General features: G+C 63.3%; 1 protein-coding gene across 10 annotated transcripts in view; it reads right to left on the reverse strand.

The window, feature by feature from the left end:
* The window catches only part of LOC117645388 (tropomyosin Per a 7.0102), a 37,344-nt gene extending 31,803 nt beyond the window's left edge, over window positions 1–5,541 (reverse strand). For all 10 annotated transcript variants that reach the window (XM_034385553.1, XM_034385552.1, XM_034385547.1 and 7 more), the window contains exon 1: window positions 5,404–5,541. The gene's annotated coding sequence lies outside the window, so the exon portion shown is untranslated. The remainder of the gene's footprint in view (window positions 1–5,403) is intronic.
* Window positions 5,542–6,000: the final 459 nt, after the last annotated feature.

The raw sequence follows: 6,000 nt of genomic DNA on the forward strand, positions 1-6,000 counted from the left end.
CGCACGCATGGGGCTCTCCGTAAGGGTGCGAGAGAGACAGAGCGACAAACCGCCGAATCCTGGTGGACCACCACGTCGTACCGGCGCCCCAAGTTCGGGGGACTTTAGTTTCAGGGCGTTTTGGGGTCACCGAGATGGCCCGCCGGGGAGGTCCCTGCTCCGGGCCCTGGTGGTCCTTGGCGTGTCCTCCAGTCCCCCGGTGACTGATAGAGGAGGAGCCCCGGCCCGTTAGACGTACGGCGACGCTGCACCGGGACACGGACACGGAGCACACCGCCGCATCACCCGGGCAACGGCCCAGGGAGGCTGGAGGGACCCCCACGGGGAAAAGGGGGGGGGGGGCGGAGATTACTCATTCCTCACGGAAGCCGTTCCGAGCTGATGGACCTCTCCACTCATGCAGCAGACTGATTCCGAGAGTCGTTTTCGTCGCCCTGTCTCTCTCGCACCTGTACGGAACGCCCCATGAGTGCGAGAGAGACAGAGCGACGACCTCTCGGAATCGCGGCGGACTGCAGCAGCGAGTGTCTGATTAGTGTTTCGCGACGGGAGAGGCGGGGCGGCGGCGCGGAACCCTCGGGAAGGCAACATGAACAGCCGGGCAAAAAAACGGAAAACGGATTTTCTCATCGGTTAGCGTCGGCGAGAAAAAAGAAACGAGAAACTATTTATCTAATCGTCTTTGTCGAGATGGTTCCGTTTTCTCCCCGCGGAGAGCAGCAGCGAGATGGGGGACAGATGACGCCGATGACGCCTCGTCGCCCCATGCTGCACGAGGCTCCACGAGGTCGTCGTGAGAAAGACAGAGACGCACGGAGGGCGTGGGTGGCGGTGGCCGAGCTGAGGGCTTTCTCCGACTGCAACCGGCATGACTCCCGACCCCACAGGCCCGCCCCTGCAGCGCGAGCAGGCTCATTCCGGTAAGTGCTTTGATCGCTCTGTCTTTCTCGCACTCGAGGGTCATCATCCCGTGAGAGTGAGAGAGAGTGAGAGAGACTGAGAGAGACAGAGCGACGATACGGCACTGTGCGGGATCGAGATGCTGGGCTGCTGGGTCCAGCGGAGCAGTCAAGGGATTCTGTCACTCCGATCTCGAGCGCCGTTGTTGTTGAATGATTTCAGTTTCATTTTCCTGTCTTCTCCCATCCTGTTTGTGTAACGAACGCCGACACGACACCCCCGGACCAGAAACCTGGAATCCGCTGGAATCCTTCCAATCCATCCAGACAGCACAGCACCTGAGTCACACAACCCGGCGTCCCTGTCGCAAGTTTCTCTATTTGATGGACCTACGTTTTCCCGAATGACTTGCCTTGCCTGTACAGTAAATGCATTTTAACAATTTTCCACGTACCGGTAATCTCACACAATTTTGTGCACGTGAAGTTTTCAGTCAGTTTTGTGTGCTAAAATATGCAAAGGTATGCACGCATCCCCGCTCAGCCGGTCTCTTTCCCTTGAGTAACGTTACGAGTGGCGATCGTGACACACACGTCACGTGACCACTGCGATGGCCGGTTCTCCAGGCCCGCCTATCCCCGCCTGCAGCAGCGGAGAGAAATGCACGCCGCTCGCCGGAAGCAGACTGCATGCAAATCCGACGCCCTGCCCCGCCCTGCCCCGCCCCGCCCCGCCCCGCCCCGCCCCGCCCCGGACCTATGTCAAGGCCGAGTCGCCGGGACGTCCTCCAGACGGGCAGACAGACAGACGGACGGCAGCCGTGCCCGAGTACACGCAGGCGACGCCACCCCGCGGCATGATTCCGAACAGTGCTTTCGTCGCTCTGTCTCTCTCGCACTCACGGCGGCCCCCGAAGGGGTGCGAGAGAGACAGTCGCGAAACGCCGCGTGTGGAATCAGACTGCTGCCTGGCGGTGCCGCTACTTGGGGGAAGGGGGAGGCGGTGGGGGCAGCGGAGTGTTTGACCGAATATGGCTGCGGATCTGACCGCCACCGCGCGGACCGCACGGCCTCGCGCGTTACGTCGCGGGGGGGGGGGGAGGGGGGGGGGGGTTGCCACCGATGACTCAAGACGTCAACGAGGAGACCTGCACGGACGCGACGTGCGCGCGGCAGACTGATTCCGAGAGTCGTTCTCGTCGCTCTGTCTCTCTCGCACCTGCACGGCACGCCCCACGAGTGCGAGAGAGACAGAGCGACTCTCGGAATGAGTCTGCAGCGCGGCGGGTCGTTTAGGAAGGCCGGCGCGGATTAGCGAGGGTCGCCGGGTGTCGATTTGCTCGTTGTCCGTACAGGGAAGTCCCGGCCCGTCTCGACCAGCTGGCGGACGGGGCCGTGGACCGAACCAGCGCACCGTAAAATAGCGTCGCCGACATGACCTGACTCGCAACCGCGAACCTACTGTACAGTGGCTTCGCCAAAGGCTACGCCCCGCGAAAATTTGGCACACATTTCGCCCTTGCCTTACCCCTTTCGGTTTCGACGCTCGCTTCCCACTTCGCGACGCTTCGCCACCCGAAACGAAGTTTGACGTCGCTGGCTTGCGCCACCCGCCGTCGCCCCCCGCGCCAAAAGCCTAAGGGCTGCTCTGGTTTGGCCGTCCAGCGCACAGTGGGCCAGAAGACTGGTGGAGGCGTCCAAAATTCTGGACGCGTTTTGAGCTCCAGAGTCGCTGAATGCGACTCGAACCGAACGCGTGACCCCACCAATGGATTGCTCTTCGAATGAGGAATCTATTGGTGGGGTCACACGTTCGGTTCGAGTCCCATTTAGCGACTCTGGAGCTCAAAACGCGTCTGGAGTTTCGGCCGCCTCCACGGGTCTTCTGGCCCACTGTGCAGCGCGTGCTGCGGCGCCGCGCCATGCATGCCTCCGTGCCCTCGCCGCCTCCAAGTAAGGCTGGAGTACGGCCGGCCGGCGCCGCGGCGGCATGCTCACTTCCGCGCCACTGCCCTTCCCGACTCGTCCCGACTTCCCCGGCAACGCCGGCAACCCGAGCGCTCGCGAATAATCACCGGAATAATGTCACCAACTTAATGCAGTGTGGTGGACGCCATTGCAGGGATTACCATGATTACACGCCGATGGGTGGAGCGACACGTGGTCGACAACACGTCGCACGAAAAGCAAGAACTGACGTTGGAAGGACACTTTCTGAAGGGAAGCGCACTGCAAAAACGGCTTTTGAACCTTGAGCGAACACGTGGCCTCTGCACAGCGGGCCAGAAGGCCGGTGGAGGCGGCCAAAGCACTGGACGCGTTTCGAGCTACAGCGTCGCTGAATGCGACTCGAACCGAACGTGTGACCCCACCAATAGATTCCTCATTCGAAGAGCAATCCATTGGTGGGGTCACACGTTCAGTTCTAGTCCCATTGAGCGACTCTGGAGCTCAAAACGCGTCTAGAATTTTGGCCGCCTCCGCCGGCCTTCTGGCCCGCTGTGCTCTGGAAGGGGGAGTGTCTGGACCGGCCCGCCGAGTGGGGGTTGGTGGTGCTGTGGGAACGAGACCAGCTAGAGGCCTGGAGCAGCCTGGAGCAGCCTGGAGCCTAGAGGACGCCCGGAGGCGACCGGCCGGCGACCGGCGTCCGCGCACTGCAGCGCCACAGCTGTGGTGCTGGCGCCGCGGCGCGTCGCGGCCGCCACCTGTCGGCAGTGTTTCATCGCTCTGTCTCTCTCGCGGCCCTGCGGCCCTGTACTGCGGGACGCCCCACGAGTGCGAGAGAGACAGACCGCTGTTCGGAATCGGTGCGCCGCGACGGCGCGGCACGTACGCCCCTGATGACAAGCGGCCGGCCGCCCTGCAGCCTCTGTCTCTCTCGCACTCGCGGGGCGGCCCGTGGGGGTGCGAGAGAGACAGAGCGACGAAAGCATCTGTTCGGATTCCGCCCGCTGCCCAGCCCCACCGCGTTGCATCGCCGGTCGCAGTCAAGAACGGGAATTACGAAATAGTTGTCGAAGTGCGCGGTGGCGAGCTTGCCTCCAGAACTGCCTCCAGAACTGCCTGCAGCGCTTCCAGCACTGCGGCCGGACAACGCGGCGTTGCCGACGAGCGTCCGAGGGGTCCGCGGAGCCGCGCAGCGGCGGCGGCGACCAAGTAGTTTAGAACGCAAAAATGACGACCAAATCGCAAAGTCGAAGAATGCCACTCGGATTCCCCTCAGTCAGCAAGCTATTGTTAAGTTTAGTGGTTGCGCTGCTCTCGCAGCCACAACAACCGCAGCATGAAAGCAAACTTTGTTTTCGCAGCAGCCGGTAACGACAGTGACGTCATATGTCAGAAACGCCCCCCACCCCCTCGCCTGCAGGACGTTCAGACACGCACCCACTCGCCGTCTCCCTCTCTCTCTCTCTCTCTCTCTCTCTCTCTCTCTCTTTCTCACTCACTCACACATGCAGAAAAAACAGAGCCCCTTCCCCGCGGCCCCTGGGCCCCCTGCTATTTTTATCCCGCTCCCCTAACGTGGCGAAGGGAAGCCCACAGGGCGGCGTCTTGCGAGCGGCAGCCCAGCCCAGGCCAGCCCAGCCCAGGCCGGCCACTGCCAGCCCGACGTCCCGACGCAGAACGGATTCATTTTTAGAGAGTCGGAGGCCTCTAACGCGCGCTCATTGTTTAAGAGCGTCTGAGCTTGGCCCCACAATCGGGGTTCAGGTGACACAGTCCCGAAGACAGGGCCCGCGAAGCGTCAAAATACTTTCAAACAGGACTTCCCCTTTTCTTGAACTATTTTCCCGAAAAATTGGCAGCACTCGAGGGTTCTAGAAAGAAGCGTTTAAGTACCCTCTTCTTGCTCGCAGAAACAAAGAGAGAGAGAGTCTGAACTGAAACTATTTTTATCTTTGACATTCCGCGGTCCCGGCGCGGCCACCCCTTTGAGACAGGATGCCGCTCCGTTGCTAACTTACAGTCCATCATTAACCTCACTCACACTCACTCACTCAACGCACACGCACACAACCGCACCAGCTGTCAAAGTGCACACTGTTCAATCCAAAGGCAACAGGGTCGTATCCGAGGGCTTGTCGCGTGTGCACCGCTGACACCAGGGCTGACACCGGAGCTGACACGGGAGCTGACACCGGAGCTGACACCGAGGCTGACACCCGGTGCTGACACCGCGGCAGACGCGACGTCAGGCCTTGCTGACAAGCCGGCCTGGCCCTCCAGCGGTCTTCCAGGGGCGCTGGCGGCCGGGACAGCGAGGTCACTGTCGTCTCCTCTTGCAAAAACTGACACTCCTCGGCGTCCTCGGCGTCGTCGCCGTCCTGGCGGCACTGCACTGTCGGGGCACTCGCCAGCACCGCTGGCACTCACTAGGCACTTTGCACTCACTGGACGCACTTCCTGGAGGCGCTGGAGAACGCGGCGGGGCTGCCCCGCGGTCGGGCGAGGCGGGGAAACGCACAACACGCAACGCGCAACGCACAGCGCACAGCGTACTTACCAGAGAACCGTGGGGTTCCTTGAGATGTTCGGATCTGGCGCCAGACACCGGTCGCGCTCTTCGCTGCTCGCTGCGCTAGTCTCGCTCGGGGCCCGCCAACCTCGGGTAGCTCGTCGCGCCGCCTCGGCCCGCGCTCGGCGTGTCTTCGGCCCGGCGGGGGGTGGGGTGGGGGGCGGGGCGAGGGGCGGCAGCCCGCGGGGGGGCTCCGGCCCCCGGGTGGGGGGTAGGATCACCTTACGCCGCGCCATAGCGGGCCAATCCAAGCCAGGGCGGGGGAGGCTGTCACGGGGCGGCTTCCCTCGGCCGCCCCGGGACGCAGCACCTCGCAGCACCGCGCCGACGAACCCCCCACCACGGGGGGCGGCATCCCCTCCACGGGGTGCGGCGCCGACGGCGGAGCGGGCGCCACCCCCACCAGGGCGGGTTGCATCCCCTCCACCGCGGCCAACCCTCCCCCTCCACCACTGTGCGCCGCAACGGCCGCAGCGGCCGCAACCACCACGGTCAGGGTGGCGTCGGCTCGGTCCAAGGCGTCTCCTTACAACCCTCGTCCAAGGTGGCCTGCCTGGCCCAGCGGGTGGAGAGAGGGGGGAGGGG

Source organism: Thrips palmi, unplaced genomic scaffold (genome assembly GCF_012932325.1).
Source record: "Thrips palmi isolate BJ-2018 unplaced genomic scaffold, TpBJ-2018v1 HiC_scaffold_18, whole genome shotgun sequence".
In the NCBI taxonomy this organism is placed as follows: domain Eukaryota; kingdom Metazoa; phylum Arthropoda; class Insecta; order Thysanoptera; family Thripidae; genus Thrips; species Thrips palmi.